Source organism: Triticum aestivum, chromosome 4A, assembly GCF_018294505.1.
Source record: "Triticum aestivum cultivar Chinese Spring chromosome 4A, IWGSC CS RefSeq v2.1, whole genome shotgun sequence".
Lineage (NCBI taxonomy): Eukaryota > Viridiplantae > Streptophyta > Magnoliopsida > Poales > Poaceae > Triticum > Triticum aestivum.
This window is the reverse complement of record NC_057803.1, coordinates 558337063-558354052: the sequence shown is the minus strand read 5'-3', so window position 1 is coordinate 558354052 and position 16990 is coordinate 558337063.

The window sequence follows — 16990 nt, the reverse complement described above, 5'->3', positions numbered from 1 at the left end:
ACATAGTAAACAACCACCACATAATCATGGCATGATGCACAATCAAGTATGATGCATGTCCAGTTTAAAGAGGCATGGCATGGCAAAGTGCACAAGCAAAACTACAAATTAAATGGAGCTCAATATGCAACGAGTTGCATATTGACGAAACACCACAACAATTATTTAGTTCTCTCCCGTTTGTGTACCCAAAAATATTAAATGTTGATTAACATGGCAAGGGGTGAAGCACAACAAAACTACCTAAGTAGGCAAGTTTAAATGAGGCCGGAAGCAACGAGCAACAATTCCGGTAAATCCCCATATGCATAAATTAGATTTGGTACTGTTCTGCCCTAAACATAATTTTAGAGTTATTAAACATGCAAAGTAAGGTCACCATGTTAAACAAGGCATTTTTCTACCCCACTTACATATAAAGATTAATTAAATCCGAGCCACGGCTAATTAGTTATGGAATAAATCATTTTAGCATGGCAATAGGCAAAATTTAAACAAACAAATTTTAAACATTTTAAACATGGATGAAAATGGCAAATTATTAATCTACACAAAAATCTAAGCAAGTTTCATATTTTAAGTTTTTACATGTGATGCTTAATTTGTGAGTTAAAATATGCATGAAGTTCAAGGGTTTTTCTGCAAAACTGTTTTACGGGAATAAAAGATAAATTCACAGAATCTGGGAAAAATATAGAAGCCGGCCGAATCTGGGACGCGCCCAACAGTAGGAAGGAAAAAAAGGTTGGGCGCTGGGGTGGCCTCACCCATGGGCCTCGGCCCGGTACTGTGGAGAAGGCAGCCTGGCAGTGCACGGGCGACTGGGCCTTGGCGCATTCGTTGGCGGGCTTGGGGGAAAACTGGGCCGGATCGAGGCAAGAGGTAGGCCGTCGCAGCGCTCGGGTCAACGCAGGCGAGCGGAGGCGCAGGCTGCGTGCGTTCTTCTCCTGCTCGAAGCAGGATGCAGGGGGGGTCGGTGACGATGCAAAAGACGGCGGCGGGTTGGCGCGGAACCCCAGGACAGCGTTGGAGGATCCGGGCGTGGGGGAAGGAGGCATGGGCGCGCGGCTCATCCCCTGGGCTCACCGGTGAGAGACTGCTGCGGCTGCTGCTGTAGTCTGAAGAAAGGAGAGAGAGGTTCAGAGAAGGAAACAGAGATGGCGAGGAAAGGAGCAGGGCTCGTCGGCGGGACCTGCGTCGGGCTCGAGGACGAGCTCGGTGTGGAGTGCAGGTGCTCGAAGAAGGCGAGCAGGACGAGGCGGAGGGTCTTGGCGCTCTGGCCGTTGCTGGAGATGACGAGGAAGCCGAGTCCGGCGTGGAGCAGGGGAAGCAGGTTTGATGGCCGCGACGGAGCTTGCAGGGAGGTCCGGCGACCTGGGGGAACGGCTCCGAGCGGGTCAAAGCTTGGTGGCAAGGAGTTCCGAGTCGGCGGTCGGGGTCCATGGAGGTCGCTGCTGCGGCGAAGCTCCATGCCTCGGGCGGCCATGGTGGTCTCCTTTTGCTGCGGGTTACAGAGAGAGATGGAGATATTAGGAGATAGGGAGAAGAAGGAAAAGAGAGATGGACATAGTAGGGAGCAGGGACGCAGCAGAGGCGCTGGTCCGGCGATCTGGCAGTGCTCCGACGTGGACGAGGTGGCGGAGGTGACTCGATCAGGAGCTCGGGCTGCGCTCGTGGAGGCCTCGATCCGATCTGAATCGAGCGTTGTGGGAAGCTCGGGCGCTCTAGTGGCCGTTGGATCTCCATCCGTTGGTCACAGATGGATGGATCAGAGGCTGGGTGGATTGGGTGGACGGGGAAAACAATGAGGATTTTGGAAGATGGCTGGCTGCACGTGGGTTGGCTCGGGTGGGATCCCGAGGGCGATGCTGCTGGCGGCGACGCGAGGGACAAACTGCCTAGAATTTAGGGTCTGTCCAAAAAAGGCTAGTGGTGATCTATATATAGCAAAAGGGTTAAGTTTAGGGGCATTTGGTCCCTCCGATCTTAATCGGACGGTCCCGGATAAATAGGCTAGGGATATCAAATAATAAAACGGAGATGTTTTATTTATGTTTGGGGATGATCCGGACACAGCGGTAACGACTGTCCGAGTCGGGTCCGGGACAGATTTCGAACGCGCGCGGGAGGAGGTCTGCGGGCTGACGAGAGGGGTTAGGTTGGTCCTGACGGTAGGTTTTCCGCTATATTTATCCGTTGGGGCATCAGACGGACTCCGAATGCGATGAAACTTGGCAGGAGGCCTACCTACTCTAAAATAAGACCGCACACCAACTTTCAACCCAATCCGAGAACATTTCTGGCCACTTATAAAATACTATTTCGGACGTGCCACGGGCGCGTGCAAGTGTGGTTGGGCTCAGAACGGACAACAGACAGAACTGGGGGAACCCGGACGGATGCAAGTTTTGAAAACATGATGATGCAGTGCACATGATGACATGACAAGATGCAACACGCAAGCGAATGACAAGGCAACAACAGCGAATAACTGGATGACACCTGGCGCAACGGTCTCGGGGCGTCACACTATGGTTAGGTTTACCTTAATACTTTTGTTGTAGTTGCGGATGCTTGCAATAGAGGTTAATCATAAGTGGGATGCTTGTTCAAGTAAGAACAGCACCCAAGCACCGGTCCACCCACATATCAAATTATCAAAGTATCGAACGTGAATCATATGAACGTGATGAAAACTAGCTTGACGATATTCCCATGTGTCCTCGGGAGTGCTTTTCCTATTATAGTTTGTTCTGGCTTGTCCTTTGCTACAAAAGGATTGGGCCACCTTGCTGCACTTTATTTACTTTTGTTACTTGTCGCTCGTGACAACCTATCTTATCACAAAACTATCTGTTACCACTTATTTCAGTACTTGCAGAGAATACCTTGCTGAAAACCGCTTATCATTTCCTTCTGCTCCTCGTTGGGTTCGACACTCTTACTTATCGAAAGGACTACGATAGATCCCCTATACTTGTGCGTCATCAAGACTCTTTTCTGGCGCTGTTGCCGGGGAGTGTAGCGCCTTTGGTAGGTCGAATTTGGTAAGGAAAAATTTATATATTGTGCTGAAATTTACTGTCACTTGTTACTATGGAAAGTAATTCTCTGAGGGGCTTGTTTGGGGTATCTTCACCCCATCCAGTAGAGCAAAGAGTTGCTCCTCAACCTACTGAACCTATTGAAAATGAAACTCCTTTTGAATTTCCTTCGGGTATGATGGAAAAACTGCTAGATAACCCTTTTATAGGAGATGGAACAAAGCATCCTGATGAGCGCTTAATATATGTGGATGAAGTTTGTGGATTATTTAAGCTTGTAGGTATACCCGATGATGTTGCTAAGAAGAAGGTCTTCCCTTTATCTTTGAAGGGAGATGCATTGATATGGTATAGGCTATGTGATGATATGAGATCATGGGACTATAAAATATTGAAGCTGGAATTTCATCGAAAGTATTACCCTAGGCATCTTGTTCATCGTGATCACAATTATATATATAATTTCTGGCCCCGCGAAGGAGAAAGCATCGCTCAAGCTTGGGGGAGACTTAAATCAATGTTATATTCATGCCCCAATCATGAGCTCCCGAGAGAAATAATTATGCAAAGTTTTTATGCTCGGCTTTCTGATAACAATCGCACCATGCTCGATACTTCTTGTGCTGGCTCTTTTATGATGAAGACTATTGAATTCAAATGGAATTTATTGGATAGAATTAAACGCAACTCTGAAGATTGGGACCTCGACGAAGGTAAGGAGTCAGGTATGACACCTAAGCTTGATTGTGTTAAATCTTTTATGGACACCGATATTTTCCATAAGTTTAGCAATAAATATGGACTTGACTCTGAGATAGTAGCTTCTTTCTGTGAATCTTTTGCTACTTATGTTGATCTCCCTAAGGAGAAGTGGTTTAAATATCGTCCTCCCATAGAAGTAAAAGTAGTTGCACCTATTAAAGTTGAAGAAAAGACTGTCACTTATAATGGTCCTATTGTTCCTACTTCTTATATTGAGAAATCACCTTTCCCTGTTAGAATAAAGGATCATGCTAAAGCTTCAACCGTTGTTCGTAAAAGCAATATTAGAACTTATACACCTCCTGGGCAAGTTAAAGTAGAACCTAATATTGCTATTGTGAAAGATCTCTTGTCTGATAATATTGATGGGCATGTTATTCAGTTCGAAGGTGAAACTGCTAGAATTGCTAAACCTTGTGATAAAGATAAACATAGACCTGTGGTAGGCGTGCCTGTTATTTCTGTTAAAATAGGAGATCATTGTTATCATGGCTTATGTGATATGGGTGCAAGTGCTAGTGTTATACCACATACTTTATACGAAGAAATTAAGAATGAAATTGCACCTGCTGAGTTAGAAGATATTGATGTTACAATTAAACTTGCCAATAGAGATACTATTTCAGCGATTGGAATTGTTAGAGATGTTGAAGTCTTGTGTGGGAAAACTAAATATCCTGCTGATTTTCTTGTTCTTACTTCTCCGCAAGATAGCTTTTGTCCCATTATATTTGGTAGACCCTTCTTAAATACTGTCAATGCTACCATAGATTACAAAAAGAATGGTGTTACAATTGGCTTGGATGATATGGTTCATGAGTTTAATTTCTCTAAATTTAGTAAACAACATCGTGAGGAAGAATTACCTAGTAAGGATGAAATTATTGGTCTTGCTTCTATTGCCGTACCTCCTGGTGATCCTTTAGAACACTATTTGCTAGACCATGAAAATGATATGTTCATGAATGAAAGAAGGGAAATAGATGAAGTATTCTTTAAACAGGAACCTATTCTGCATCACAACTTGCCTGTTGAAATCTTAGGGGATCCTCCTCCACCCAAGGGTGATCCCGTGTTTGAGCTTAAACCTTTGCCTGATAATCTTAAATATGCTTATCTTGATGAAAAGAAGATATATCCTGTTATTATTAGTGCTAACCTTTCAGAGCATGAAGAAGAAAGATTATTGAAAACTCTGAAGAAGCATCATGTTGCTATTGGATATACTCTTGATGATCTTAAGGGCATTAGTCCCACTCTATGTCAACATAAAATAAATTTGGAAGCAGATGCCAAACCAGTTTGTGATCCTCAACGACGTCTGAATCCTAAAATGAAAGAAGTGGTAAGAAAAGAAATACTAAAGCTTCTGGAGGCACGTATAATCTATCCCGTTGCTGATAGTGAGTGGGTAAGTCCTGTCCATTGTGTCCCTAAGAAGGGAGGTATTACTGTTGTTCCTAATGATAAAGATGAATTGATTCCACAAAGAATTATCACAGGTTATAGGATGGTAATTGATTTCCGCAAATTAAATAAAGCTACTAAGAAAGATCATTACCCCTTACCTTTTATTGATCAAATGCTAGAAATATTATGCAAACATACACACTATTGCTTTCTAGATGGTTATTCTGGTTTCTCTCAAATACCTGTGTCGGCTAGGAATTAATCAAAGACTACTTTTACATGCCCTGTTGGTACTTTTGCTTATAGACGTATGCCTTTTGGTTTATGTAATGCACCTTCTACCTTTGAAAGATGCATGATGGCTATATTCTCTGACTTTTGTGAAAAGATTTGTGAGGTTTTTATGGATGACTTTTCCGTCTATGGTTCCTCTTTTGATGATTGCTTGAGCAATCTTGATCGAGTTTTGCAGAGATGTGAAGAAACTAATCTTGTCTTGAATTGGGAAAAGTGCCACTTTATGGTTAATGAAGGTATTGTCTTGGGGCATAAAGTTTCTGAAAGAGGTATTGAAGTTGATAAAGCCAAGGTTGATGCTATTGAAAAGATGCCATGTCCCAAGGACATCAAAGGTATAAGAAGTTTCCTTGGTCACGCTGGATTTTATAGGAGGTTCATTAAGGACTTCTCAAAAATTTCTCGGCCTCTGACTAATTTATTGCAAAAAGACATACCATTTGTCTTTGATGATGATTGTGTAGAAGCATTTGATATACTTAAGAAAGCATTAGTCTCTGCACCTGTTGTTCAGCCACCTGATTGGAACCTACCCTTTGAAATTATGTGTGATGGTAGTGATTATGCTGTAGGTGCTGTTCTAGGGCAAAGAGTTGATAAGAAATTAAATGTTATTCATTATGCTAGTAAGACTCTAGACAATGCTCAAAGAAATTATGCTACTACTGAAAAAGAACTCTTAGCAGTTATATTTGCTTGTGATAAGTTCAGATCTTATATTGTTGATTCTAAAGTAACTATTCAAACTGATCATGCTGCTATTAAATATCTTATGGAAAAGAAAGATGCTAAGCCTAGACTTATTAGATGGGTTCTCTTGCTACAAGAATTTGATTTGCATATTGTTGATAGAAAGGGAGCTGAGAACCCTGTTGCAGACAACTTGTCTAGGATAGAGAATATTCTTGATGACCCACTACCTATTGATGATAGCTTTCCTGATGAACAATTAAATGTTATAAGTACTTCTCGTAGTACTCCATGGTATGCTGGTTATGCTAATTATATTGTTGCTAAGTTTATACCACCTAGCATCACATACCAGCAAAAGAAAAAGATTTTCTATGATTTAAGGCATTACTTTTGGGATGACCCACATCTTTATAAGGAAGGAGTAGATGGTGTTATTAGACGTTGTGTACCTGAGCATGAATAGGAACAGATCCTACGCAAGTGTCATTCCGAGTCTTATGGAGGACACCACGCTGGAGATAGAACTGCACATAAGGTATTGCAATCTGGTTTTTATTGGCCTACTCTCTTCAAGGATGCCCGTAAGTTTGTCTTGTCTTGTGATGAATGTCAAAGAATTGGTAATATTAGTAGAAGTCAAGAAATGCCTATGAATTATTCTCTTGTTATTGAACCGTTTGATGTTTGGGGCTTTGATTATATGGGACATTTTCCTGCCTCTAATGGATACACACATATTTTAGTTGCTGTTGATTACGTTACTAAGTGGGTAGAAGCTATTCCAACTAGTAGTGCTGATCATAACAGTTCTATTAAAATGCTTAAAGAAGTTATTTTTCTGAGGTTTGGAGTCCCTAGATATTTAATGACTGATGATGGTTCTCACTTTATTCATGGTGCCTTCCGTAAAATGCTTGCTAAATATGATGTTAATCATAGAATTGCATCTCCTTATCACCCACAGTCTAGTGGTCAAGTAGAGTTGAGCAATAGAGAGCTGAAATTAATTTTGCAAAAGACTGTTAATAGGTCTAGAAAGAATTGGTCCAAGAAACTTGATGATGCATTATGGGCTTATAGAACTGCATATAAAAATCCTATGGGTATGTCTTCGTATAAAATGGTTTATGGAAAAGCATGTCACTTACCTCTCGAACTAGAACATAAGGCATATTGGGCTATTAAAGAGCTTAACTATGATTTTAAACTTGCCGGTGAGAAGAGGTTATTTGATATTAGCTCACTTGATGAATGGAGAGCCCAAGCTTATGAAAATGCCAAGTTGTTTAAAGAAAAAGTTAAAAGATGGCATGACAAAAGGATACAAAAGCGTGAGTTTAATGTAGGTGATTATGTATTGCTATACAACTCTTGCTTAAGATTTTTTGCAGGCAAACTTCTCTCTAAATGGGAAGGCCCCTATGTTATCGAAGAGGTCTATCGTTCCGGTGCCATAAAAATCAACAATTTCGAGGGCACAAATCCGAAGGTGGTAAACGGTCAAAGAATTAAACATTATATCTCAGGTAATCCCATAAATGTTGAAACCAATATTATTGAAACCGCAACCCCGGAGGAATACATAAGAGACACTTTCCGGAACGTTTCAGACTCCGAAAAGGAATAGGTATGTGGTATGGTAAGTAAACCGACTCCAAAACAATTTTAAGGCAATATTTCTCTATTTTGGAATATTTAGAAAATAGAAAAACAAGTAGCAGTCCGGGAAGGACACGAGGGCCCCACGAGGGTGGTGGGAGCGCCCTACCCCCCTGGGCGTGCCCCCCTACCTCGTGAGCACCTCATGTGCCTTCCGGACTCCTTTTCTTACACGTTACATATTTTGGTCAGTAAAAATTCATTATATATTCTCCCGGAGGTTTTGACTCCCGTATTACGCAAACCTCCTCTGTTTTTGTTTTCGAGCTGTTGCTGCTGCAGATTAGAGCAAGATGTCTTCTCAAGAGTCAATCGGGGAGAGCTGGGTATCTAATCCGGCACTGGAACCAAGGGCAAACAACGATGCTGACCTCTTTGGGCCAGCAACGGAGGAAGAGATGGAGGCTGACTTGATGAGAGTAGATGCCATGGAGGATCAAGAAGTCACCTCTCGCCTCCGAGCTGGGTTCACAATGGGGGAACTATAGAGCTCAGCTATTCCAAACTCGGTTATCCCTTCTAATGTTAGATTTCTTACCTATGAAAATATGAAGAGGAGTGTCACTTGTTCTCCTGCAGCTATGCAACCCCCTCGGGTGCAAGGAGCTTTAGCTGTCACAGGAAAGCTTCGTAAGGAAATAATGGACCTCAAACATCAAGTCAATAAGCTCGAGGAGGAGAACCGCATCCTGAGGGGAATCATCGCCAAGAATATTACCCCGACAACAAAGAAGGAGACATAATCACATGGGTATGGGCACTCCCCTTGGCAACTACCAAGCTTGGGGGAGGTGCCCTGGTATCGTATCACAATCACAACTCCTATCTTTACCGTTTTTCTTAGTTCGATCCTATTAGTAGTATCTTGATCTAGTAGAATAAAGTTTATGGCATGATCTAGTTTTGAGTTTTGCTTTATAATCTCTCTATGTAATCGAGTCCGTGAGCTATATATAATAAAGATTAGTGTTGAGTCAAAGGCTTGATTATTTTGCCATGATCTTGGGTGAATAAAAGAAAGAGAAAAAGAATAAAAGAAACAAAAAGTTCATATTGATCTTATTGAGAGTAATGACTTCACATAGAAGATTATGATGATTAAAAGTTGTTGGGAGTTGGCAAGCATAGCTTTGGTCATTGTTGCAATTAATAGGAAGTAATAAGGAAAGAGAGGTTTTCACATATAGATATATTATCATTGACATCTTTTATGATTGGGAGCACTCATTAAAATATGACATGCTAAAGAGTTGATGTTGGACAAGGAAGACAACGTAATGAGTTATGTCTTTCTTATATCTGAGATAAAGTATGTTGTCATGGATCCTCTAACTTGTTGAGCTTGCCTTTCACCCTCATGCTAGCCAAATTCTCAGCACCAAGTAGAAATACTACTTGTGCTTCCAAATACCCTTAAACCATTTTTTCCATGAGAGTCCACCATATCTACCTATGGATTGAGTAAGATCCTTCAAGTAAGTTGTCATCGGTGCAAAGCAATAAAAATTGCTCTAAATATGTATGATTGATTGGTGTGGGAGAAATAAGCTTTATACGATCTTGTGATGTGGAAGTAATAAAAGCGACAGACTACATAATAAAGGTTCATATCACAAGGGGCAATATAAAGTGATGTTCTTTCGCATTGAGATCTTATATATCCAACCATAAAAGCGCATGGCAACCTCTGCTTCCCTCTGCGAAGGGCCTATCCTTTATTATTATCTTCTACCTTCTGCAAGAGTCATGGTGATCTTCACCTTTTCTTTTTCATTTTATCCTTTGGCAAGCTAAGCATGTTGGAAAGAACATGATATATATATATATATATATATATATATATATATATATATATATATATATAATTGGATGTAGGGGAGCATGAACCATTATTGTTGACATTACCCTTGAGGTAAAAGGTTGTGGGGGCAAAACTATAAGCCCCTATCTTTCTCTGTGTCCGATTAAAACTTTGTAACCACAAGTATCGCGTGAGTGTTAGCAATTATGAAGGACTAAATGATAGTTGAGTATGTGGACTTGCTTTTTAGCTCTGACATAGACTCTTTCTAATGTTATGATAAATTGCAATTGCTTCAATGACTGAGATTATAGTTTCTCGGAGCCCGATGATTTATACTTTTGCATTGTGAATAGATCATCACTTGAACATAAGTAATCATATGACAAAATCTATATATGTTGCTGTTATGAGAATAATCATGATGCCTTCATGTCCGTATTTTTTTATCGACGCCTCTACCTCTAAACATGAGGGCATATTTATTGTTATCGGCTTTTCGCTTGAGGACAAGCGAGGTCTAAGCTTGGGGGAGTTGATACGTCCATTTTGCATCATGCTTTTATATCAATATTTATTGCATTATGGACTGTTATCTCACTTTATGTCACAATACTTATGTCTATTCTCTCATATTTTACAAGGTTTACATAAGGAGGGAGAATGCCGGCAGCTGGAATTCTGGGCTAGAAAAGGAGCAAATATTAGAGACCTATTCTGCGCAACTCCAAAAGTCCTGAAATTCCACGGAACGTCTTAAAATAAATAAAGAAAAATCCTCGCCAAAGATGAAGGCCAGGGGGCCCACACCCTGCTCACGAGGGTGGGGGGCGCCCCCCCTAGGGCACGCCCCCCAACCTCATGGGCCCCCTGGTGGCTCTTCGACGTCCATCTTCTCCTATATGAGGTCTTTCGATGAGAAAAAGATAGGAAGGAACTTTTCGGGACGAGACTCCGCCGCCACGAGGCGGAACCTTGGCGGATCCAATCTAGAGCTCCGGTTGTTCTGCCAGGGAAACTTCCCTTCGGGAGGGGGAAATCATCACCATCTTCATCACGAACGCTCCTCTCATCGGGAGAGGGCAATCTTCATCCACATCTTCACCAGCACCATCTCATCTCCAAACCCTACTTCATCTCTTGTATCCAATTCTTGTGTCAAAGTCCGGGATTGGTGCTAATAGGTTTCTAGTAGTGTTGATTACTCCTTGTAGTTGATGCTAGTTGGTTTAATTGGTGGAAGATCATATGTTCAGATCCTATATGCATATTATTACCCCTCTGATTATGAACATGAATATGCTTTGTGAGTAATTACGTTTGTTCCTGAGGACAAGGGAGAAGTCTTGCTATTAGTAATCATGTGAATTTGGTATTCATTTGATATTTTGATAAGATGTATGTTGTCTAGCCTCTAGTGGTGTTATGTGAACATCGACTACATAACACTTCACCATTTTTTGGGCCTAGAGGAAGGCATTGGGAAGTAATAAGTAGATGATGGGTTGCTAGAGTGACAGAAGCTTAAACCCTAGTTTATGCATTGCTTCGTAATGGGTTGATTTGGATCCACATGTTTCATGCTATGGTTAGGTTTACCTTAATACTTTTGTTGTAGTTGCGGATGCTTGCAATAGAGGTTAATCATAAGTGGGATGCTTGTTCAAGTAAGAACAGCACCCAAGCACCGGTCCACCCACATATCAAATTATCAAAGTATCGAACGCGAATCATATGAACGTGATGAAAACTAGCTTAACGATATTCCCATGTGTCCTCAGGAGCGCTTTTCCTATTATAAGAGTTTGTTCCAGCTTGTCCTTTGCTACAAAAGTATTGGGCCACCTTTCTGCACTTTATTTACTTTTGTTACTTGTTGCTCGTTACAACCTATCTTATCACAAAACTATTTGTTACCACTTATTTCATTACTTGCAGAGAATACCTTGCTAAAAACCGCTTATCATTTCCTTCTGCTCCTCATTGGGTTCGACACTCCTACTTATCGGAAGGACTACGATAGATCCCCTATACTTGTGGGTCATCAACCGACACATGTTTCCTCCAGCCAATGATGATTTTACACTTGGAAAATCCCCATTGGCCGGGGCTGTTAACGGGTTATTGGATCCAAAACCCGACCCGATAGCTTAACGGCGTTCCGTTACGGTGGATGCCACGTGTCGGTCACCCTTGACGAAAGCACTTCGGTGACGCGGGATTTATCATCATGGAAGTGTCCACTTCCGTGATGATAATTTTGGTAATTTCATGGAACACTTCTACACAGCACAGGTATGACTATCTTGATTCTGTCATAAAATCGTCATGGATGTACATGCATGACAGAAAATGTGACCTACTATGACCAACATGTATCATCGCGGAAGTGTATTTTTTTGTAGTGAGTTCATCATCAACACACCATCTATTACCTTTTGGAGAGTGGTGTCTGATACGTCCGTTTTGCATCATGCTTTTATATCGATATTTATTGCATTATGGGTTGTTATTACACATTATGTCACAATACTTATGCCTATTCTCTCATATTTTACAAGGTTTACATGAACAGGGGGAATGCCGGCAGCTGGAATTCTGGGCTGGAAAAGGAGCAAATATTAGAGAACTACTCTACACAGCTCCAAAAGTCCTGAAACTTCATGGAAGTTATTTCAAGAATATATAAAAAATTAATGAGCGAAGAAAGTTCTAGAGGGGGGCACACCCTGGCCACGAGGGTGGGGGGCGCGCCCCCTACCTCGTGGGCCCCCTGGTGGCCCTCTGATGCCCATCTTCTACTATATGAGGTCTTTCGTCTGAAAAAAATCATAAGCAAGCTTTGGGGAAGAAACTCTGCCGCCACGAGGCAAAACTTGGGCGGAACCAATCTAGGGCTCCGACGGAGCTGTTCTGCCGGGGAAACTTCCCTCCGGGAGGGGGAAATCATCACCAACGATCTTCTCATTGGGAGGGGGGTCAATCTCCATCAAAATCTTCACCAGCACCATCTCATCTCAAACCCTAGTTCATCTCTTGTATCCAATCTTTGTGTCGAAACCTCAGATTGGTACTTGTGGGTTGCTAGTAGTGTTGATCACTCCTTGTAGTTGATGCTAGTTGGTTTACTTGGTGGAAGATCATATGTTCAGATCCATTATGCATACTAATACCCCTCTGATTATGAACATGAATATGCTTTGTGAGTAGTTACGTTTGTTCCTGAGGACATGGGAGAAGTCTTGCTATTAGTAGTCATGTGAATTTGGTATTCGTTCGATATTTTGATGAGATGTACGTTGTCATCCCTCTAGTGGTGTCATGTGAACGTCGACTACATGACACTTAACCATTTTTTGGTCGTAGAGGGAGGCATTGGGAAGTAATAAGTAGATGATGGGTTGCTAGAGTGACAGAAGCTTAAACCCTAGTTTATGCGTTGCTTCGTAAGGGGCTGATTTGGATCCATATGTTTCATGCTATGGTTAGGTTTACCTTAATACTTCTGTTGTAGTTGTGGATGCTTGCATTGGGGGTTAATCATAAGTGGGATGCTTGTCCAAGTAAGGACAGCACCCAAGCACCGGTCCACCCACATATCAAATTATCAAAGTACCGAACGCGAATCATACGAACGTGATGAAAACTAGCTTAACGATAATTCTCATGTGTCCTCGGGAGCGCTTTCCTTCATATAAGAGTTTCTCCAGGCTTGTCCTTTGCTAGAAAAAGGATTGGCCTTCTTTCTGCACCTTATTTACTTTTATTACTTTCTACTCATTACAAATTACCTTATCACAAAACTATCTGTTACCGACAATTTCAGTGCTTGCAGAGAATACCTTACTAAAAACTGTTTATCATTTCCTTCTGCTCCTTGTTGGGTTCGGCACTCTTACTTATCGAAAAGCTACGATAGATCCCCTATACTTGGGTGGGTCATCAAGAGTCTTTTCTGGCACTGTTGCCGGGGAGTGAAGCGCCTTTTGTGGTGGAATTTGGTAAGGAAAAATTTATATAGTGTGCTGAAATTTACTATCACTTGTTACTGTGGAACATAATCCTTTGAGTGGCTTGTTTGGGGTATCTTCACCGCGACCAGTAGAGCAAAGAGTTGCTCCTCAACCTACTGAACCTACTGAAAATGTTTAATTTGAAATCCCTTCGAGTATGATAGAGAAACTGCTAGCTAATCCTTTTGCTGGAGATGGAACATTGCATCATGATTTGCACTTAATCTATGTGGATGAAGTTTGTGGATTATTTAAGCTTGCAGGTACGCCCGATGATGTTATCAAGAATAAGGTCTTCCCTTTATCTTTGAAGGGAGAGGCATTGACATGGTATAGGCTATGTGATGATATGGGATCATGGGACTACAAGCAATTGAAATTGGAATTTCATCAGAAGTCTTATCCTATGCATCTTGTTCATCGTGATCGTAATTATGTATATAATTTTTGGCCTCGCAAAGGAGAAAGCATCGCTCAAGCTTGGGGGAGGCTTAAGTCAATGTTATATTCATGCCCCAATCATGAGGTCTCAAGAGAAATGATTATTCAAAAATTTTATGCTCGGCTTTCTCTCAATAATCGCTTCATGCTCGATACTTCTTGCACCTAGTGTTGCTATGGTTAAAGATCTCTTGGTCGATAATATTGATGGGCATGTTACTTACTTCTGTGATGAGACTGGTAGAATTTCTAGACCTGATACTAAAAATAAACATAGACCTGTTGTAGGCATGCCTGCTATTTCTGTTAAAATAGGAGATCATTGCTATCATGGCTTATGTGATATGGGTGCTAGTGCAAGTGCAATACCTCATTCCTTATACAAAGAAATTATGCATGATATTGCACCTGCTAAGATAGAAGAAATTGATGTTAAAATTAAGCTTGCCAATTGAGACACTATTTCACCAATTGGGATTGTTAGAGATGTTGAAGTCTTGTGTGGGAAGGTTAAATATCATGCTGATTTTCTTGTTCTTGGTTCCCCACAAGATAGCTTTTGTCCCATTATATTTGGTAGACCCTTCTTGAATACTGTTAATGCTAAGATAGACTGCAATAAAGATATTGTTTCTGTTGGTTTAGGGGATATGTCTCATGAGTTTAATTTTGCTAAATTTCGTAGACAACCCCATGATAAAGAATTGCCTAGTAAAGATGAAATTATTGGTCTTGCTTCTATTGCCGTGCCTCCCACTGATCATTTAGAACAATATTTGCTAGACCATGAAAATGATATGTTCATGAATGAAAGAAGGGAAATAGATGAAGTATTCTTTAAACATGGACCTATTCTAAAACACAACTTGCCTGTTGAAATCCTAGGGTATCCTCCTCCATCCAAGGGTGATCCCGTGTTTGAGCTTAAACTATTACCTGATACTCTTAAATATGCTTATCTTGATGAAAAGAAGATATATCGTGTTATTATTAGTGCTAAACTTTCAAAGAAGGAGGAAGAAAAATTATTGAAAACTCTGAAGAAGCACCGCGCTACTATTGGATATACTCTTGATGATCTTAAAGGCATTAGCCCCACTCTATGTCAACACGAAATAAATTTGGAGAAAGACACCAAACCAGTTATTGATCACCAACGACGGCTGAATCCTAAGATGAAAGAAGTGGTAAGAAAGGAAATATTAAAGCTCCTTGAGGCAGGTATATTTTATCCCGTTGCTGATAGTCAGCGGGTAAGTCTTGTCCATTGTGTCCCTAAGAAGGGAGGTATTACTGTCGTTCCTAATGATAAAGATGAATTGATTCCACAAAGAATTATTACAGGTTATAGGATGGTAACTGATTTCCGCAAATTAAATAAAGCTACTAAAAAGATTATTACCCTTTGCCTTTCATTGATCAAATGCTAGAAATATTATCCAAACATACACATTTTTGCTTTCTAGATGGTTACTCTGGCTTCTCTCAAATACTTGTGTCAGCTGATGATCAAGCAAAGACCACTTTCACTTGCCCTTTCGGTACCTTTGCTTATAGACGTATGCCTTTTGGGTTATGTAATGCACCTGCTACCTTTCAAAGATGCATGATGGCTATATTTTCTCACTTTTGTGAAAATATTTCTGAGGTTTTCATGGACGATTTCTCCGTTTATGGATCCTCTTTTGATGATTGCTTAAGAAACCTTGATCGAGTTTTGTAGAGATGTGAAGAAACTAATCTTGTCCTGAACTGGGAGAAGTGCCACTTTATGGTGAATGAAGGTATTGCCTTGGGGCATAAAATTTCTGAAAGAGGTATTGAAGTTGATAAAGCTAAAGTTGGTGCTATTGAAAAGATGTCATGTCCCAAGGACATCAAAGGTATAAGAACTTTCCTTGGTCATGCCGGTTTTTATAGGAGGTTCATTAAGGACTTCTCAAAAATTTATCGGCCTTTGACTAACCTATTACAAAAATATATTCCTTTTGTCTTTGATGATGATTGTGTAGAAGCATTTGAAATACTTAATAAAGCTTTGATTTCTGCAACTATTGTTCAGCCACCTGATTGGAATTTACCCTTTGAAATTATGTGTGATGCTAGCGATTATGCTGTAGGTGCTGTTCTAGGACAAAGAGTTAATAAGAAGCTGAACATTATCCAATATGCTAGTAAAGCTCTAGATAGTGCCCAGAGAAATTATGCTACTGCTGAAAAAGAATTTTTAGCAGTTGTTTTTGCTTGTGATAAGTTTAGACCTTATATTGTTGATTCTAAAGTAACTATTCACACTGATCATGCTTCTATTAAATACCTTATGGAAAAGAAAGATGCTAAACCTAGACTTATTAGATGGGTTCTCTTGCTACAAGAATTTGATTTGCATATTATTGATAGAAAGGGAGCTGAGAACCCCGTTGCAGACAACTTGTCTAGGTTAGAGAATGTTCTTGAAGACCCACTTCTTATTGATGATAGCTTTTCTGATGAACAATTAAATGTCATAAATGCTTCTCATACTGCTCCATGGTATGTTGATTATGCTAATTACATTGTTGCTAAATTTATACCACCTAGTTTCACATACCAGCAAAAGAAAAAGTTCTTCTATGATTTAAGACATTACTTTTGGGATGACCCACATCTTTATAAAGGAGTAGATGGTGTTATTAGACGTTGTGTACCTGAGCATGAACCGGAACAGATCTTACGCAAGTGTCACTTCGAAGCTTATGGAGGACACCATGCTAGAGATAGAACTGCACATAAGGTATTGCAATCCGGTTTTTATTGGCCTACTCTCTTCAAGGATGCCCGTAAGTTTGTCTTATCTTGTGATGAATGTCAAAGAATTGGTAATATTAGTA